The sequence below is a fragment of the Cavia porcellus genome, unplaced genomic scaffold (assembly GCF_034190915.1).
Source record: "Cavia porcellus strain 051 isolate PalLab524CR breed Dunkin Hartley unplaced genomic scaffold, mCavPor4.1 scaffold_22, whole genome shotgun sequence".
NCBI classification, from domain to species: domain Eukaryota; kingdom Metazoa; phylum Chordata; class Mammalia; order Rodentia; family Caviidae; genus Cavia; species Cavia porcellus.
Genome location: NW_026947505.1, coordinates 24,122,583 through 24,142,321, shown reverse-complemented (window position 1 = coordinate 24,142,321; position 19,739 = coordinate 24,122,583). Strand labels below are relative to the sequence as shown.

At 39.7% G+C, this 19,739-nt stretch overlaps 1 protein-coding gene across 5 annotated transcripts in view; it reads right to left on the bottom strand.

The window, feature by feature from the left end:
* The window catches only part of Tiam2 (TIAM Rac1 associated GEF 2), a 193,919-nt gene that overhangs the window by 108,483 nt on the left and 65,697 nt on the right, over nt 1–19,739 (bottom strand). For 3 of the 5 annotated variants that reach the window (XM_063232930.1, XM_013151077.3, XM_063232929.1), the window contains one exon: nt 13,455–13,559. The gene's annotated coding sequence lies outside the window, so the exon portion shown is untranslated. Of the gene's footprint in view, nt 1–4,582; nt 6,581–11,703; nt 11,778–13,454; nt 13,560–19,739 lie in introns of those variants that run through there. The other 2 variants (XM_023564560.2, XM_023564561.2) reach the window with 2 other exon arrangements.

Genomic DNA, 19,739 nt, shown 5'->3' with positions numbered 1-19,739 from the left:
GAACGTGGTTAAAGGAGGGCTGTGGCTGCTGCACACTGTCGGCCACCCAGGCATGGGCTGGGGGTTGGGCTAGGACAATGATTCACGTGGGAGGTGAGTCCCCCCTCATGAGGGGGACTCCGGTCACAGTAGAAGAAAGATGACAGCTCACAGGACTCTCCAGGCAATAGAAGTGAATGGTGAGTGATGTCCAGGACAACTCTATGACTTTCTGTCTAAGCCAAGAGAGGAATGGGGAGTGCAGATCGCAGCACACTTGGCAGGAGGATGGTATGGTTTGGATTCTGGGTGTCCCCCAAGGGCCTATATGCTAAAGGCTGTAACACTATTAAGAAGTGGGAAACCATTAGAAGATGGTGACTAGTGGAAGGAAATAAAGTCACTCACTATAGTCGTGTCCTGAAGAGGATGTGGGACTCCTGATCCTTCCTTTCTCTGACTTCATCCTGACCACCACAAAGTGAGCAGCTTTGGTCCTGCACATGTTCTCACCAAGATGTCCTGCCTCACCTCAGACCCAAAAGAGCCAGTCAATCACAAACTGAACAGCTGAAATCACGAGCCAAAGTAAACCTTTCCCACTTTAAAGTTGCTTTTCTTACGCATTTTGTCACAGCAAAGGAAAGTTGACTAACAGAAGAAACTCAGTGTCAGACATGTTAGTTGGCTATTAAACAAATGACAATACTGAGTGAACATTCGGATATTCAAGTCTGAAGTTAGGGGTAAAGTGGTGAGAGGTGCAAATCTGCTGCTTATACCTATGACGATCATATTGAAACACAATCTGTACACACTGTAAGTACACAAAGGGAAGACCAGAGGTCCTGGGAATCAAGGAAACAAGAAGAAAAACATAAGCACAACAGAAGGAGCAAACAGTAAGCTGAACTTAGAGGAAACAAGGAGCATATGGTGCCCTTAAAGTCAACTGAAAAAAATACTTCAAAGTATCAAATGCCTGCTTCAAATTACAAGAATTGAGAAGGAAACACCAGGTTTGACAAAGTTTAGCACACACACCTGCCCAGAGTAGACTGAGGATGGAGAAAGGCAGAGTTCAGTGAGTTGGAGGATGAGGTCAATGAAGCAGAGGATGTGAACGCAGGTAACTTGTTCAACAAATTTACTGTAAAGGAAAATAAAGGGCCGGATGGTAGTTGATGAAGAAAGCTCAGATACAGAGTTGTTGCCCCTATTGTTTTGTATTTAATTTTTGTTGTTACTTTGATTCATTTCTGCTCCACCTTCCAATTTTCAGTGGAATCAATTCACTTTTCATGAAGCTCTTCCTCTTCCTTCCTTGTGTCATGAGTCTCCTTGGTTTACCACTTACTGTATGTGTTTTCTCTCACTTGTCTGTCAGACACATTTCCCCACCTTCAATGCTATCACAGAGGAAGGACTTTGAAAACCAGTTTGCTTTCATTCTCTCCATTTAATTTCTTTTTACTGTCTTCAATCATACGGGTTTTAGTTTTGGGCTTTACCAGCCTACACCCCCTTATCTCTAGCTCTGTTCCACATCCCCATAGTGGAAATTCGACAACAATTTTTCAGCTGCAGAGATGTGTCATGTGTCACGGCTGAGGGTGAGCTTATTCTTGCGCTCTAGCCTTGTCCTAAGGATTGATTAACCTTAATAGAAATCTCTAATCAACTCTACCCTGACACTGTGTGCCCTACGTGTCCCTTTCCTAGACTGGGAACAACAATTTCACCACTTTATCAGTAAAGTTCATTTTTCCAAAAATGCCTTGCATTACCTTGGCCCTGTAACCAGAACTTGTCTGCTATTTCTCTTCCCTTGCATGGCATCTCCTGTAAAGCACAGAGATAACAAAACCTAAACAGTCTTTACTGGAATGTGATCACCAAGAAAAAAAAGAAAAGAAAAAGAAACCTGTTAATCTAAAGTTCAAACAGTAACAGGCTGGCATGAATTCTAACCAAATCTATCTAATAAAATAAGTTAGAGCAACTTGCATATTTGAACCTAAAATTCTCTATGACAGTGATACAAAGTTGACAGTCACTGTCTGAATGCACAACTTTGAACTTCATTAGGCTCCAAGAAAAGCAAAAGTCCTTGCCTCTGGTTAGAGCTTTACATCTGTTGGGTTGGTAAGTAGACAGGTAAGAAGTTCCTGGGCAAAGCTAAGAAGGCAGAAATGGATAAATATTTGTATATGTAGATATACATGTGTACATGTATCAATATGTAATACATATATGTGCATGTACTCCATGTATGTACACACCTGTCTCTCTTGATTTACTAAAATGTATCAGAACAGAATAACCAAAGTATTATCAATGAAAGAGTAATATAAGAAAAAAGATGAACAGAATACCAAGAATCTCATCCCAGCTGAGCAACTAACAATCACTGTTACCTTGAATACGTCATTTTAGTTCTGTGGTTTTTTTTTTTTTTTTTTCAGTTTTCCAGTTTAAAAAAATGTCTACAATCCATTGTCAGTTCTGAGATCCTATTTCCATGATCCTACTGACTATAGCTAATTGAAAATGGAGTATACATTATATTTCTAGAACGTCATTAAATCATAACATTTATAAGCCTGCTTTAAATAGGATTGAAAATTCCATTATTGTTAAATTTTAACCATTAGAAATTCAAGTTCATCTACTATTGTTGTTATTACTTTTTCCATCTTCAATATTGTTGCCATTTCTTTTTTCTTCACTTCTCATAAACCCATTGTTACCTTATATGTAAAGTATGTTTAATTAGAAAAGGAAAAATACAAGTTAGTCTTTAAACATTAAAAAAGAAGGTCCAAAACAGTCTGGTTGTAAATGTTCCATTAAAAAGTGGTTCTTAATTTCACAGTTGAGCTAAGGCATCTCACTCACTCTATTTATTATCATCATATAAGTAAACCTTGCAAGTAGGCCAGACCTAGAGACACATATGGACCTAGTAAAGTGCCCTGTCAGATATTTGAGAAGCATGAGCTCTGGGTTCTTTCATCAGATGTTTACGGCAGGAAGAGGTTGCTGAAACCCTGTGTTAACTTTGCAGAACAAAATAATGCTCTGCTCAAACATAAGCTGGGACCACCAAGACAATCATCTGTCTTCTTTAGTAGTAACTGAGGGTCCACAACAGAAGGATAACCGCATCTGGAGGCCTGAACTATCATCTTGCACCTCCTTCCCACAGGCCTGCGAGAGGGCCCTGTGAGTTGCTCTGTGCGTGCTAAAACCCTGAAAAAAGGCGTCATCTGAATGTATGCACAACACTGGAATATGGAATTGAGTGTTTATGTAGTCTTTTGTCTACAAGCTCTGGCAGAAATCAAAATCAATGAACAGTGTTAATCTCAGCCGAGGAGGAGGCAGGCAGCCCTCACTCTGAACCTGCTCTGAACGGTCACAAGTACTGCCAGAGCAGCAGTTATTACATTAAAAGGAAAAGTAATCAATAAAAAGTGACCAGCAGTATTAATTCTAACTTCGCTCATCCTCGCTCACCATTCCATTTCATTCCTAAGACATTTCCATAGAGGAAGTGAAGGGACACACAGAGAAGACCGTCATTGTACAACTGAAAAGCAGCCCACGCCGCCTACTCAAAGACAGCTCATAGCAGCATTATAATGAAAATAAGCAGAGTCTGAGAAGGGTTGAGAGTGAATGAAGGCCACAGTAAAATGCTGAAACGCATCAGGAAATACTCCAGCAGCTGTGCAGCCATACCCTTACTTTCCAGAAATCCTAAAAATAATCTTCCAAGTTACAGTGACTTCAGTGAAGCTTCCTATTTCTGTCTCTCCACCTACCAATTTTCTGAGAATTACATGCTGGGCCAAATTACTGTCAAGGAAGAGCTACACAGAAGCTGAGGAGGCTCCTCCACTACCACCGATCAGCACACGAGCTCTTACTCAAAACAGCTCGTGCTCCTTGGGGTCAGCCTTAATTGGAGCAGCTTGGCTTGATGACAAGCAGCAAGGACCACTCTACTTAAACCTATACCCCCTCTTCCTCAGGTTATGAGGGATTCTTCTCTTCAAAAGGTTTGAGTCACAACTTAAGGACAAGCAATACTATACAGTGAACATCAAATTACAAGTTTGAAAAGAAACTCTTCAACCAAAAAGCCCACTCAGCTAAACACTAAGGCTGCTGAGATTATGTAAATAACCAGGAATCTACAAAATCCAATCCTGGGCACATTCTAATTTCCCATTCCATTCTGAAAGAACTGACTAGGAAAGATAAGCAGTCATTGATGTTTAAACACGATCAGGCTGAGAAATGGTACTTTCCAAAGATATCAGGAAAAAAGGATCCATACAATTAGCTTTTGGAGAATTCTTAATTCATAACATGTAGCAGGAAACTTCAAGAAATCATAAAGCTTGTAGACATTCAAATTTAATAATTCCTGTATGGACAGCAGTGTACGCTGCCCAAGTACAAAAGAGTATAAAACAATGATAAGTTGGCACCCAAGTATATAGCACCAAAGGTGCTTTTGCAACAACATTTATAGCATGCACATAAAATTAAATTTCAGCTCCACAAGGAGGAAAATAAACACTTATAGCCTTACCTTGGTCAAAATTTTGAATGTAGCTAGTTATTCCCAGTGTCTTTTCGCTAACAGAAAGTTTCACGTAGCTAGAATCTACATCCACATCCTCCAAATCTCTCTTCCTTTTGCCCATGGTAAGCCAGGAAACAGTGTCTAACACTTCAAATGCTCAGCCGTTGAAAGCTAAAAACAGATCCTGTGCAATGCTGGATATATTTTTGTCTGCTAGCTACACACCCTCATCATGTTCAATTTTTTCCATTGGTGGAACAGTATGATGCAGACTTAACCAGAAAGTGGTTTTCCAAGGGCTGCCTGAAGTGATTAGCCGGGACAGCCTGCCATTTCGCCTGAGACACTCGGCTGCCCATGACTGGCCTCTTGTTGGCCTGCATTCCACACTTACCACCAAAGTTCCATAGGAACGCAGCTCCACGGTTTTCCGAATAAAGGTTTACTGACTTGAAAGGACTGTCTACTTCTTTTTTAAGCCCTCAGCAGTGAGAATACACACTTCCCATCCTTGTATTCAGGACGGTAGTAAACATTCTGCTCCCCAAACCACAGCTGGAATGTTACGGCTATAAAAACTCCGCCTCAGGAAAGGACCTTAGAAATTATTCCATGATTTGCAAAATATTGGGTATATACTTAGTCTGTGTTCCTTGCTGAAGTTATTTCATTTTTTTAAGCTGGCTAAACTGCAGGGCCTTACACTGAAAGTCCTTGTTACTTCAATATGGGGCTGTTTTATCAAAAATATGCATCAAATTACTGTAAAGTTGTATACCAGAGGGTCAATGTGTTTTTAAGTTTTGCTATATCCTTTCATGAAAAATTCCCAAAAAAAAAAAGCCATATTTTTAGATCATTTTATATTGGTGTTTTGGGGGAGAGATGAGGGCTACTAAATAGGAGAACAGATCACATCTGTGTGGTACTATTTACATTTTTGAAAAAAAGTTTTAAAGAAAATAGTTTTCAAAATATATTTTAAGTGCACAGATACACAAGTTAACCTGGACAAACATATGGAGCTTGGTAAAATATTTTTATTACTTTTAAAATGTGAATGAATCTGCATATGCAATGAGATTCTGCTATAAGCTTTTACTTCTTTACCTAGATAAAAAAGATTGTATCTTTACATATACACACATATATCTATATTCACAAAAAGAGAGTTTTTCCATTTATTGTTTTCTTTGAAGACAGGATCTTGCTTTGCACTTCAGTCTGGTCTTGAACTCATTATGTGGCTCAGTTTACTCTCAAACTCAAGTTGATCCGCCTGCCTCAGCCTCCTGAGTGCTGGGATTACAAGTGTACACCAACACGCCTGTCCGAGTGTTTCTCAATATATATTTTAATACATACTTGAAGGTATGCTTTCTAATCTCAACTGGCAAATAAAAGCCATTACATAAAATCATCCAAAAATTATTCTAATGGCCACAAAATCTTGAATGTGAACCAAGAAATTTTTATGCTGGTAGAGTAAGGCCTAAAAAAAAAACTATGCTGCAACCCCTCCCAGTTCCAGATAAAGAAACAGCAGCCTTAAGTGACTGCTCAGGGTCACCGTGCAGTGCTGGTCAGCAGCAGGGAACAGGGGAGGATGAGGACGCGTCACCTAAGGAACCACAGGCCTGGGGACTGGAGTCAGAAGGTTGCCATGGAAACCAAGCCACACAACATAAAATGTGGGAATTCCCCAAATGTTAATTTGGTGTGTGTGTGTTTAAAAGTCTCTAGGCAAATATACAAGATGTAAGAATGTGGGTAAGACAAACGGCTCCTTTTCCTTTAGATACAACAGCATCATTTCTGTTACTTCAAAAACAAAAAAAGCAAAACAAAATATATTATCTTGCATAACAGAAAAGCCTTCCACAGAACTCTAAAACAGGAAAAAGATTCCTAAGTGGGAAGGGGAAAAATATGCCAGAAGAAAGAAGAAAATTTTCAAAGAGATTATATTTCTCAGGAAGAAAAATATGTCAGAACAATCACCTGCATCGAAATATAGCATGTCCACAATCTATTTCTGCTTTCAGATTCTAAAACAATTCAGACCTTTTGATATATTTTATATTTAGATCACTCTATGCCTGAACCACCTGTAAGAATGAATTAGTCCAATATGCCTTAGACATTTCAAATGGATTTTCATTGCCTGGTTGTCTTTATTACCTAATGACCACCTAAGTTTCATTAAAAAATTTATAGTGTCTCTTTGGGATTTAAACTGTGCAAGAAAGTTTATCAAGTTCTTTGGACTTTGAAGCTATACTAAAATACTGTCAATTTAGTTCTCTATCTTAAAATTCCAAAACCAGCATATTTCCAAATAAAACTCGACTTGGTATTTTTAATGCTTTGTTCTAAGGATAATAATATAACAAAATGTTATGTGTTAACAAGCAGCTAAAATTAAATTCCTTGGCAAAGCTCTCTGAGAAAAATTACTACTTAAGAAGTATTCAATTCGGAAGCACACGATGCAAAATGACACAGAGACAAATATAGCAAAGTGTTAATAATTGTTGAATTTAAGTGTTGGGTTTTTGAGAGTTCAGTGTAGAGTTCTTTTGACTTTTCTGTGTTTTTGTAAGTTTTCTTAATAAAAGGTTAGAGGGGAAAATGACATGTGTATACATTTGCACATTCAATGATAAGTTTATCCATGAAAATCCATTATTACCGGAGATTTAGCTCAGCAGTACAAGTGCCTGCCTGGCAAGCGTGAGGTCGTGAGTTTGATCCCCGGTATCAACAACAACAACAAAAAACCAAGTGTCTACTGAGTCATGCATGCCACAGGTTCGCCACCAGTGTCATAGACTGTGTTCACAAAGTCATGTCTACAAGTGTTTGCAGAGAAGATATGGAAAATACAAACGATAAAATATGACACAGAAGCTGAGTGTGTAAGTCAGTGGTAGAGTAGCTGCTTACTATATACAAGGCCCTGGGTTTGATTCCAACTTTTTTTGACATTACATGAATTATAATTACAAATATGAGTGTGTTGGAAACATCCAGGCTTCTTGGATAAGCAAATCATCTGAGTAATTTTTTTGAGACAGTCTCTCACGATCTATTCCTGGCTGGCCTGAGAGCTTACTACATTACACAGTGTGGCCTGAAGCTCACCATGGTCCTACTTTAATCTCCCAAATCCTGGAATTACAAAGCCAGCTGTGTTGGTTACTTATCTCTCTTTGCTGAGACAAAACACTCAAGGCCCAACATTAAAGAGGGAAAGGTTTATGGAGCTCACAGCTTATGGAAGTTTCAGTCCCTAGTTGGCTGGCTCCAAGGTAGAGTGACACATGGCAAGCAATAGTTCATAGAGGCAGAAAACAGCAAAACAGTAAAAGAATCAAGAACAAAAAGGGAGGAACGAGTGAGAAAATTCTTTCTGTCCCTTATACTGTATGTGCAGTACCCACCCTAGGGTAGGTGTAGCACTCACACCCCCCAACCCCAGCACTACACAGTGAATCAATCACAAATCTAGATTCAGTCACCTCTGAGAAGCACACCTCCATGACTTCATGAGGCTCTGGAGGAACATCCAGACACAAACCAAAATACCAGCTATCTCAGTTACTTTGATGCTATCTGAAACCTATTTCTTCCATCACAAAATGGGGATGATAACACTGTCTGATGCAAATATAAATAAGTATGCTAATCTAAAAATAACTAAAAACAAAAGTACAAAACTTGTTTTTGCTAATGCTGGAATTGAACCCAGAGCTGCAGAAGACAGCTAAAAGACACTTAACTACTATGAGCTATCAGAAATAACATCTCTGCCTGGAATTCAAGAAACTCAACTCCAAATCAGGGATGTACCTCTACAGTGGAGTGTATCTATAGTAGACATAGGCCTTGGGTTTAAGGTCAAACATAGGATGGTACTAATATAACATCCATCAAGAACCATTCCTTATTGATAAGCTACAGTCAAATCATAGCTCAAAAAATACATAATGACCAAAGACCGAAACTATAGGGTACTTTTTACGCAGTCGGATTTCCAAGGACTACACGATCCCTAGCAATTGTTCACATATATTTTGATGCAATTACAACAAGAGGCAAAAGACACAGCAATACCTCCCATGCTGAAGGAAGCCTTGCCAAGCTGCTTCTGCCAGGATAGCAATAATGTGAGCCCGCATGAACACAAAATTTGAGAAAAGCACACGCAAAAACATCCCAATTAAAAGCAACACTAGAAGAAAGGAAGCATGCAGTGTGTTCATATGAGACTCTTAAGAAGTATTACCTGGGGAGGTGATTTTTGTCTCTATTTCATTAAAACATCCAAATCCAGAGTTGGGGATATAGTTCAGTGATAGGGTGCTTACCTAGCATACACAAGGCCCTGAGTTCAAACCCCGGTGCCACAAAAAAAAAAAAAAAAAAAAGAAATAAAAAAGAACAAATCCACCCCAAATCTAGCAAGTCTACTTCTGAAACCAAATGCTTCCACACAAGCACAGAGAACAGTGAGAGAGTGCACAGGTGGCCTCGTGCCTAAAATACAAATGCATGACTGATACAGTTCATTTGCCATTCAGTTTGTCCCCAGGAAGCTGGCCCAACATCCCAGAGCCCAGGCACTAGAGTCTTTTGTGCTTGTCTTCAGATACTTTTGTGTGACATGGACAATTTCCTTCCCTGGGTCTCAGTTTCTTAATCTGTAGCATGGAGATAATGTTACCTGCCTTCCAGGTTAATGTAAGCATTAAGTAAAATAATAACTATCAATTATTTAACACAAGGCCTGCCTAAGAATGGAAACTCCATAAGCAGGAATCTTCTTAAAACAATTTACTGGGAAAAAAAAAAAAAAAAACTACGCTTTAAAAAAAAGACTAGTACATCAAAAACACCTGGCACTTGGTTGATAAACATCTGTCGAGTAAATGTATGAATGAATGAGAGATGATAGTGATGGGAACAACACTGGGCAATATGAAAGAAGAACAGCATTGGGGCTGGAGGTTTAGCTCAGCGGCATAAGCACCTGCCTTGCAAGCAAGCGGTCGTGAGTTCGATCCCCGGTACCGATAAAAATGAAAAAGACAAAAAAAAAAAAGAACAGCATTTGTTGCAATCCAGATCTTGATCCCTTTAGTTAAGCCACCCACACATGATATCCATCAAGTCAAACCATCATCACGTTTCTGCTGAGAGCTGCCCAGCTGTCCTCTTGGAGGAGCCCATGTTCCGGGCTGCCTGGTCTCAAGAGGATGCCTGAGCAGCCTATGGGTTCTGTCTTCAGCATCAAGACCCAAGACAATGCTGCTGGCACAGGTTCCACTTCCTGTTGCACGGGGGCCACAAGCTCAGGGCACCACACTGTACAAGTCTCAGTGACTGCTGTGCATTTTGGTCTCATGGCTCACATTTTCACTTTTACAAATCTTTTCCTGAGCTGGAGCCTGCCTGCAGGGATTCCGCATGGCCAGAAAACAGCATCCCTCACAAACACTGATGAAGGATGTGCAGCCCAGGTAACTCAGTTAAACTTAATATTTAAATTGATTCCAATAAATCCAGCCAAATATTTAAACAAGCAAGCAGAAAGCACAGATAAACATAGCGTGTCAGGAACTTGGGTCCCATCACCTCACACTACCATCACAAAGGAGTGCCTCTCAGCCTACAGGGCCTCCCTGAGGAACTGCTTTCCCACACTACCACTTGTTGGACCCTGTGCAATGCCATCATTAAAATGTTTCCAATTGGGGTTGGGGATTTAGCTCAGCGGCATAAGTACCTGCCTTGCAAGCAGGCGGTTGTGAGTTTGATCCCCGGTACTGATAAAAAAAAAAAAAAAAAAGTTTCCAATCACTCCGTGGCTATGGAGTAAATGAGAACAAAGTACAGAGCAAGTTAATTCCAAGATGGAGGTGTCTGCAAAGTCGCCATTAGGAAAATTCAAGATGACAGTACCAGCATGGTGCAGGGCTTCTAAGTCATAGAAAATCTGTCTCCCATGAAGAAGTTTTTCCTACATGTTTCAAATGCAGCATGTTTTCAAAAACATTTTAAGGGCAGTTAGGGGAATGAGAGATCTTGTGACACACAGGTTTATAAAATCCAAATGTGGCTTATTCAACAAGCAAGCCCTAGAAATTTACACAATTGGTAATTTTTACCAAAGGGAGCAAATATTAAGTGACACAAAAATTGAGATTTGAACTAATTCTTTATAAAAATTGTCCTTTACAATGATTTTTCTCTGCAGGTCATTATGTCCTAATTAAATATACTGTATGGTGGGTGAGCTGGGCATGCTGACACACCCCTGTGACCCCAGCACTTGGGAGGATTAGTCAGAAGGATCACTTTGGGTTCAAGGCCAGCCAGTACTGTACAGGGAAACCTAGTCTCAAAAAAATAAAATAAAATAAAACAAAATAAGTGGTGTTTTGACCATTCATAATGAGTAATGATAAATTCTGAAATAGAATGCCTTATAATAAGTGGTGATATGTTTATGGAAATGATGAAATGTTAAAATTCATGCTACCAAAAGGAAATCTACCAAAAAGGTTTGCTGATAAACTCAAAACAAACTTTTGTCAGAAAAAGAATCATGCTACTAAATCTTAGCTTATAAATATCAGCCACCAGATATATCTAATTACAGCATTTTGGAGAGTCACACTGGAACATTTCAAAAGCACAAGTAATCTGTCCAGACCTACATTTTCTATCCAGCCTCTCAATCAACTCAACAGTATCTTCTTTCTATGGACAGAAGTGGAACTAATTAAGCTGAAAGGCTCCTAATAAATTTAATTCAGAGAATAATGAAATCTAAGTTTCTGAAGAGACCAGAGAGGTCATCTTCAGTGCTCAGCTTGCCTTCTAATTTGAGAACCTCCCACAGCACCCAGACAGATGGTCCACTCTCTCTTACTTAAATGGGTTGACTAAAGGACAGTTCAAGTTGTGTTAAAGAGCACACTCCCTAGGGAAGTTCCCAGTCTGTAACTGAGAAAACGCCTTCCAGTAACGTCAATTCATCACTCTAAAACTTTTGCTAATCAATTCAAGTCTTTCCAGCATCAGCAACACACATACTGCTCCTCTTCTACACATTCACTTACCACACCACTGAACTCAAAGGCCCTGGCTCTCCTTGGTCGCTGTCCAACCTGGCTCTGCCCTCTTCCTGGTCTACCTGCACCAGAAAACCACAGTCACTCTTAAGGGGCAAAGCAAACAAAAGCAGATTATGTATGCTCTTCCCTGGAAACCATGACACAACAGAGTCCTAAACTTCAATCTGTGCCTCACATGGCACAGAGCCCGCTCGCTCTGTGGGCCAAACCCATGTGTTTGGCCCATGGAGTCAGGAAGGATTGGGGTCCACTGGAGAAGGCAAAATGGAAACCCGCACCGAGGTCCATCCACGTGGAAATTACACACTGTTCCCATTTCACCAAGAGGCCTAACAACTAATGTTGAGCAAGGAAGGGAAATCGTGCTGCCAGGCAACTGTTCTCCACGCCCAGAGAGGCCTGGAGGGAGGAAATGAGTTGTGTCTGAGACATGGGGAAAATTTAACTGTCCAGATTAGTGGTCACACTCAAATACCTTCAGGGCTATTCAAAATGTCTGATGAAGTAAGCCTGGGTATTATATTAAGACACAAAAACTACTTGTTGGCAAATCAGACTTGTACAAGTATTCTTACACACACACACCAAAAAAATGCTCTATTTTTCTTGAACTATGAAAACCTGGAAATATTACTAATTTTTCCACTAGTACCACAAACTCTGATAAAATAATTCTTTCAATTTTCTTCTAATATTACTAATGAAAAACAAGTTAAGGAAACAGAAATGGCAGCCGACCCTTCTCAAGCGAGATTACACAGCATGGAGGAGACGGTAGCGATCCCTCTTTGATTTTGGTGCCATTACGAGAAAACTGAGGGAATTGAGGACAAATCAAATTTGGTAATTTGCAGACCTAGTATATCTTACAAACTAAAATGAAGCCTGCCTGATACTAAAGATACAATAGCATTAATATACAAATAGGAAACAGTTTTGCTATCAGTTTGTTATTAACTGATTAAAAATATAATTTACTATATGTAAGTCTATTCTTTGAAGTGATCAAGAATAGACTGTTGTTTTCATTGCAAACAAACACATGTAATACAAAAACTAAATTCTCCAGTTCCATCACACTTTTATGAGCAGTATCCAACTGTATTATTTTTAAACCATATTGGTAGATGAAATATATAATTTCATTTGAATTTATAATGAATAAAATAGCAGAAGTTTATATAGCACAAATATTAACACACTTAATCATTCTAAGAAAAATACTTTTATTACCCAATCTGTCTACTGGGAAAAGACCACCAGTGGAATAAAAACACGTTAGGGTTCTCACCTTCTTTAGTGATTCCTCAAGGGCTTGATCTGCTGAACTCCCCTGATCACTCCAGCTACACACCCCAGATATGCTCACACAGGAGGTCCTACTTGGTTAGGAGTTTAATGTGTGCTCAATCAGCATCTGACATCCAGGATGGAAATCAGAGCTCTCTGGCCTGCATGTTCTCCATCTGAGGTCCAAGAGGGCTGGCCAGTGTCCATACTGACTGGATCACATAGCAGAGTAAAGTGCATTTGTAACAGCTGACTCAGAATCAGAGACTGGTGGCCTGCAGGATCCTCGTTTATCAGCACTAAGGAATCTTCGGCTTTCCCCACCCAGCAGCTCCTTATACAAAAAAGCAGTTAACAGCTACATGGGAATGTGTGGATTTGGCAAAGAGATACACACTGACACTGACTTTTACAGTCTTTGAGATATCTGAGTGCCTGAAACTTACCAGTCTGGGAAGTGTGAATATAAGACACTCAGTGTGATCATTCAGTCATGCATTCATCCAGAATGAGTTGGCTAAAGAACTATCTTTGTCATCATCCAAACAGCCCTGGAAAAGAAAACAAAACCACAGAGATAATAAGAAACAATTTTTCAAATTTTTCAAATTGGAATTTTGTAATTAAAGTTCCATTTCTCAGCATTTGAGTATCTCTTGGAATTGATACAAAAATCAAAGATCAGTCAGATGTAGTGGTGCAGACCTATATTCCTAGCACTCTGGGAGGCTGAAACAGAAGAACTGCAAGTTCAAAGTCAGCCTGAGCAATTTAGTGACTTAGCAAGATCCTGTGTTAAAGTAAACAGCCAATGTGAAGACCCAGGATTCAGTGGAGGTGGGAGTGTCGAGTTAATAAACTACAAAGAAAAAAAGAGGATCTTTCTCCAACATCCTAACGGGTAAAGCACCCTCACTGCTTCATTCTGCATCTTCACAAGGCAAGCTGCTCTATGGGTAGAAGCAGGAGTGAAGGGGAAAGAGACACAGTTAGGCGACCTAGATAGAGTGGGGCAGGCAGGAAGGGTGGGCCTGCTGTGAACAAGCCACTACCCCAGGAGCTGCAAACAGATGTGAACAGAAGTCTCTGCTGTCACTGGGAATGGGGAAAAAGTAGCCAAAAACAAATAGAGGGGGAAAATATGAAAAAGAAATACTAGAGATACATGAAGCAAAGAGATACGTAATGAGACAGTAAGGAGTAACAAATAGCTACTTTAAACTGGAAGATCAGGAAATGGCTCGTCCAGATAGCAAGTGGATTTGACTTTGGGAAAGGATCTCCTGAGCAGGACAGGCCATGACCCTCCTAAAGTTCAGCACATCTTGGACCCTCATCGTGGATTATGGAGCAGAATCCAAATGCAAGCGAGCAGATTCAAAGGGTCAAAAGGAAATAGGTAATTCAATTACTAGTGAACATGTAATTCCTAGACAACAATACCTTCTTTATAATGTTTGATATGCTCCCTAGGGATACAGTGCATTAATCAACATACCAGAAAGTACTTCCTTTTTTTTTTTTTTTTTTAATTCAAAATGTAAAACATTGCCTTCAGAGAAAAAGGCTTGTTTTACTTTTTTTTATCCCCTCTCTGGAACTGTGGATTGAACCCAGGGCTTTGTGCATGCTAGTGAAGCCTCTAGCACTAAATTACACCCCACTCTTTTATTTTATTTTTGACACAGAATCTCTTTACTAAATTGCCCAGGCTAGCTTCAAACTTATGATCTTCCTGCCTTAGTCTCAGACCTGGGATTACAGGCAGGCACTGCTATTCCTAAACCTTCTCTTTTTGTAAGGCATGATAGTACCTCTGAGATATACATAAGACACAGGTGAGGTACCCCTTGTCCAAAGTGCCTGGGATCGTAAGTATTTCAGATTTCTGAAGTTTTCAGATTGCAGATATTTGCACAGACTTTTTCTAATTACTTCATCTAACTGGAAAATTCAAAACCCTAAACTTTCTGAGTGCCAACATGGCACTCAAAATTTCATATTTCAGAGCATTTCAGAGTTCTGACTAGGGTGCTCGTTCACATCACATTAGAACAGCAGTGATGTGCCGTGCAGTCACAGTCCTTCATAAAGAATGCAGCCTTTGGAACTAGTAGAGAACCCCAGCTTCCACACAACCATCTGGGTGAGCTCAATCTGGTTCATCATCTATAAATTGGAAATGCTATTATCTGCCTTAGAGTATTATTCTAAATACTCAGTGAGATTACACATGAAAAGTACTTAAAGTGATTAAAACATGAGAAATGCTCATAGAAACAATAAAACACTGCTAGACACTCACTGCAAATAGTTGATACTGGGAAATGTTTGGGTATCCCAATGATTCCTGTTATAGAAATATATCTATACGTCTAGGATTAGCAGAGACAAAGTTTTCATTTATAGGGTCACAGACAATAAGCAGTGACATGAACATTTAGAACCAATCCAGTTCCCTCATTCTAAGGGTGAGAATGTGCCCAATGTGCCTGATGTGCCCAAGATGACATAATTAGTTCAGAGGAACATAAAACCTTGAATTAGTCAAGAATGCCTGGTTTATGGAATCAATCTCATATTGACATATAATTTAATTCACTTTGTCATTATTCTAGTAGGGACATTTTATTTTAAATAAAAACAGAAAACTAAACCAAGCCAAGCTTGCTGAACTCTCTCACACTGACCATTTTTTAAAACAAAGAACTGTCCTCCTACTGATGGCCTGATAGTTGGATATTTTACTAACCAAAAAACTATAAAATACATAACCTTATGTTTCAAGTATAATCTTGTATCTCTGGCATGTTATTATGTGAGCTTCTCACATATTGATTCTAAGTATCTTTCTGTTTTATGAAGGTGACGCTGTGCATTTCCATGCTTTTGTGCATACTATTGTCTTCTGGGAAGGCTTCCCTGGAGAAATCCTAATTACACTTCATGACTCAGCTTAAGTGCCATTCTTCAAGCAGTCTTCCCCATAACCTTTATTCCCCCAAACTCACAAGGTCATCCTTCCCTCTTCCTCCTCCTCTCCACTCTAGCCAATTATTTCTAGCAATTACTTCTTTTTCATGTTTGTCTCCTTTGCTTTTTTAATTGCTTTGAAAGTGAAAGATTCATTATCTTTTTTTCCTAGTGTCTGATACAATTCCTTACACATGAGTGCTTAATAAAAGTAGTATAATAAATGAGTTGGTGGAAGAACTGATGAATCAAATTGTTAATATGACATAATTTCATTTTAGACTAGCCTGCTTTTCATCATGCCACCACCACCTAAGCTAAAAATAAAGGGGAAGTCACAGTTAAACTATTATGGTTTACTTCTAGATGGCTCCCCAGGAGCCTCATGCACTCATAGGTGGTTTGCCATTAGGAGGGAGGGTCTGTCAGAAAAGATGGGACACTGGGGGCGTGGCCTACCTTCTTTCTCTGCCTGGCTCCTCCCTTCACTCGCTGCTTCCTGTTCAGCAAACTGTCGGTGAGCAGCCCTCCTCTGCCATGCAGTTGTGCCATGGCATCCTGCTCTGGAGACAGTTGACGATGAACTGGGGCCTTTACAATCGGAACCAAAATAAAACTCTCCTCCTTTAAATTGTGGGTGTCAGACTCTATCTCAGTGACTGAGATAGACTGTGACTGAGACAACCATTAATCATTTTGGATTGGAATTATTTGAGGCTGGACTACAGAACATTTAAAAACTGAAAGTGAACTGACTCCAACTCTGCACATCTTTCAGATGAAGACAGTATAACGCCCCTCAAATTAATTGGATTTGTCACAAGGAGAATGGAAAGAACTACAAGTAAAGCTCAGATCTCCAAATGACAATGTAACCAGTTTGATAAATCAGTGATAGTTAAGAGAACTCTTCTGTGAATTCCAGTGTCCCCACCACAGCCTTTGCACCTTCCTTATGAACTTCAGAATCACACGTGCAATTAACCTTTACCTCGTTGGACCACTCTTCAGCAAGTGGATAATCTCTCAATAGTGTGGATTGGGATTCACTGCCAATTAAGGTCATATTTTATGGAAAATTAGCAGTGAGATCAGTATGATATCTCATGACCACCGGAGGTTTTCATAGAGTCGTGAACATTTAAGTCTGTAAGATTCAAGGTAGTGGCAAGTAAACTATACCTAATAAAACTCCAGAAATCTATGTTTTTAGTCATACAAAGAACGTGCTTGTATGTATTAGAGCACACAGGAACTATGCTTGCACAAAGTAGCCAACCCATAGTTTCCTAGTATGGTAACTTGGAGACCCAGAGCAGCTTGCTTTGTGGCAATGACATCACGTTAATGTGAATAATTTCTTTTCTCTCCCTTGGGGTCTTTTTTTTTTTTTTAGATGAAAAGTAGATTTTTAGTGTTCAAGATTCTGTCTTTATGCTTCCCTCAAAGCTTAATATAATCTGTACTCAAAGTACCCCTATAGTCTCCTCAAAGTATAGAATGTAATCTGTACTTTTGGTGACATCAAAGAATACTAAAATTAATTTCTTTAAAAAGGGAGATCATCTCTAAAGAAATGTCATAGCATTAGTCAACCAAGAAGTCTAATGTCACAGTCTAGACTAAGTTCAGAGTTCATAAAACTTTAACCTCTAGGTGACAGAGCAGGACAGCATGACACACTCAACAATTCTCAACAACAGTCAACAGCAAATTGCGGGCAATGTGTCCCTTGAAAATGTGCTCCTCACCTCCACACAACCCCAATTATGTAAAACAATGTAATTTTTACTGAGAAATTTTGCTCTCAAATTTCTACCTTCCTCAAGTTACATCTTTTCCATGATCATTATACCAAAAAAAAAAAAAAACCAACAAAATATGCTAAAGTTTCTGAGTTTACTTGAGCCTTTTATCAGCTAGGCAGCTTATCAATTCAAGAGACTCATTCAATGTTTGGAGTCAAACAATTCAGTACATGGGATATTTTCCAGGCCTGATAGGGAGAAACAGGACTCTGCCCTCCATTAACCCCTCAATGACCCAGGTTTGTTCAATATGACAGAGCCCCTCCAGGAGTTCCATTGTCAGGTGGATGATGACTTCATTTCTCAGTCCCTCTGGATCCCTTAGAGATTTCAGGGACATAATGATCAAGCCACCCTGTCACTCATTCCTAGGCATTAGGTAAGACAACATCAAGATGCAGCATATGCCTGCAATGACCATCCTCACCATTCTCACCCACCAACACTAGCACACTGTTTCCACACAAAGAACGGATGGAATCAGATGCTGGCCCCCAACAAAGCTAAACTGTAGAGTCGCCCAGCAGTCTACAGAATGTTAGAGAAGCTGCTTTTCATGACAAAAGAATGAGTAATTACAATGAAAGTAGTTTCAGTCTATCCTTCCCATCTATACACATAGAACACAGTATTGATTGCTTACTATAAATCAACTTACAACAAGGCCCTTGTTATTTATAAAATGGTTCACCTGAAACACACACAAAAAAAAACATCAAAGAACAACCGGAGGCAGAACAAGTTGTATCCATCTGGTCTACCATATTCCTCACGTTAGCAATCGCTTCAGTCAGTTTGGCTTCTATTCTGAACAAGTCTTCCTCTAGATTCCCATAAGGGTCTGGTCCAGTGATAAAAGCCAAGGATGCAAAAGTTAGTACATTATGGCCTCAAATGTAGGGGGTATTCACGAAGTTAACTAAATTGAAAGAAGTATTTGTTGAACTACTGTTATCACTGTGTTGGGAATATGATGCCAACTGAGAAGCTTGATTACAATTCTGTACAGGCTGTACTAGTAGTCCATTGTTCATGTCAGCCAGCAGCTTGGGTTATGATCCAATAGGGTCAGATGCTGTGAATATTGCCCTGGTTCAGTCTTCAAGCTGACTCAAATGCAAGAATAACAATGCCCACACAATAAAGTCAATGACATATAGCACCCTTGGTAGATCAAAATGAATTGTTCATTGTCCACTAGGACCATATAAATATTTTACAGCAATTCTACAAATTCTTTGACACTTCTCCTAGAGGGAAGTGGGCAGTCTGTGCTTTCTCCCTTGAATCTGCTTCAACCTTCAGCATACAGCGGTGGCATAACACTTGAGGATTACCACAATCAGAAAATACCACCTGGTTTTCTTGGCCCACTTTCTCTGAAGTCCTGAGGCCTCATATCTGGCACCATATATGTTTTCTTTCATCCCCATGTTTACTTGTCACCTACCATCATTTTTTACAGCACATGAGACAATACTGCTAAGAACCCATTCCATCCCTTGCTAAGATAAAACAAACTGATTGAGCATTGGTGTCTGTAATTTGGCCTCTAACCACAGGGATAACCCTAATCCATTTAACTGACAGAACTCTGTGGGTGATGGGGAGCCACTTTCTTTATTAAAGAACTGCAGTGTTTAGAACAGGCCACCGTATTCATGCCTCACCCCCCACAAATTATACACATTTAGTTTTAAGGGAAGATCATGTCATATTTTCAGCACATACCACACTTAAAGCAGCATGCTAGACCTAGGAAAGACAGAGGAGGAGACGATGATCTTGTGCACAGATGTTTGACACTGAATGGGGCCAGGAACCACCTGGTGAGCACAGTAGTCAATATCTATTTCCTTCTTCCTTCCTCTGGACACATCATCCTTTTACCAATCTACACTTCATTTTCTAGCTCTGTCAATACTCAGAACTACCCCATCATCATTCCTG